The 1,393-nt window shown below is 44.1% G+C and overlaps 1 pseudogene; it reads right to left on the bottom strand.

The window, feature by feature from the left end:
• Nucleotides 1–258: 258 nt before the first annotated feature.
• On the bottom strand, nucleotides 259–1,161 carry LOC139701594 (vomeronasal type-1 receptor 100-like; annotated as a pseudogene).
• Nucleotides 1,162–1,393: the final 232 nt, after the last annotated feature.

The raw sequence follows: 1,393 nt of genomic DNA, 5'->3' as shown, positions 1-1,393 counted from the left end.
AGTTGGAATACCCCAGGTCATGAAAAGTCACATCCACCTCAGAGTCCCTCCTGGAGTACTCAATGAGAAACATAAAACACTGGTAATATCTCAAAGATAAAGATGGCTTGATTTTCTTTTATGTATTTGCCAATTACATATCCAAGTATATGGCTCTAACAGAAGAAGAACTTTGTATTGTATTTAAAGAAAACAGCATATACACTGTGTCATGGTGCATCATCCCAAAGAAATCACATTTTCTCACCTTAAAAGAACTTATTCACCACTGGCTACTGAAATGTTTACTGTCTTCACCCACATATATGCCAAAATACTAATTATACGTTTTTCAGTACTAGTGAACACCAAAGGGCTGAACCAGGCATAGCTATGGGCCACGAAGATCTGGATACAGTAAAATACTGGATCACCCTTCAGTGTGATTCTTGCATAGGAGACAATGCTGTCCAAGATGGACATGACCACAAAACAACTCAAGAGCAGCAGGATTGTCTGGATGGCCCTCAGTTCTGGGGATGACACTGGAGACAGGCTGCTGCAATGGAGATGCCGGGAATACCTCTTGTGCCTGCACAGGAGAGCCACCATGTATCCATTGGAGAGGGCCAGTATTCCTATAAGGGAGACTTCCCTGAAGGTCATTATCGTGGATAAGCTGTGCTGGAGGAAGAAGGTTAAGGGAATGAAGGAGCAGGATTCTGTGATGTACATAAAGTTGTCTGAGGTCAAATTGGGGGAAGCAGCAATAGAGATGAAGAGGTGGCTACTGAAGGATGAGTAGATGATGCACAGGAAAAGAAGGAAACAGGTTGTGACGTGAGGATTTATGTTTGAACTTTGCCAAGCAGGAGTTCCTGGGGCTGAGGGTGATGACTTGGAGGACACTCAGCAGGCAGGTGGCACAATGGAGAAGCCCCTCATCAACCTGTACAGGTAGATAAGCAATTTACTCGTCAGGTCATCCCACCTGCCCCCCTGAAGTGTAAAAATGTCCGCAGCTATGAAGCCCTTGATGAGCAGCATTACCAGGTGGATTAGGTCCAGGAGACCAATGGGAAGGTCAGTGGGCTTAGGTCTGTGCCCAGTAATGTGCAACGAGATGTGGACAAGAAGAAGAAGGGTGTTGGCCATGACCCCAACACCAATCACAGTGTACATGGTGTTTATTATGTGAATATTACTGTACAGTCTGTTGGCTTTATTCATCTTATAGAGGAAAAAATACTGTGAACACCTTCGGAAACAGAATAAAATGTCTTTTTTTGCAAATATGTCCTTCATCAATGCCAATGGACAACCCTGCAATCAGGAAAATAAAGAGGACTCATCAAAACATGCCTTTATTCCACATGATGAGTGAATTCTGGTGCTGGGCGCAGTGATGCCTGCC

This window comes from Marmota flaviventris, chromosome 13, assembly GCF_047511675.1.
Source record: "Marmota flaviventris isolate mMarFla1 chromosome 13, mMarFla1.hap1, whole genome shotgun sequence".
Taxonomy (NCBI): Eukaryota; Metazoa; Chordata; class Mammalia; order Rodentia; family Sciuridae; genus Marmota; species Marmota flaviventris.
The sequence above is the reverse complement of the archived record's forward strand: the minus strand, read 5'-3'. Positions and strand labels throughout refer to the sequence as shown.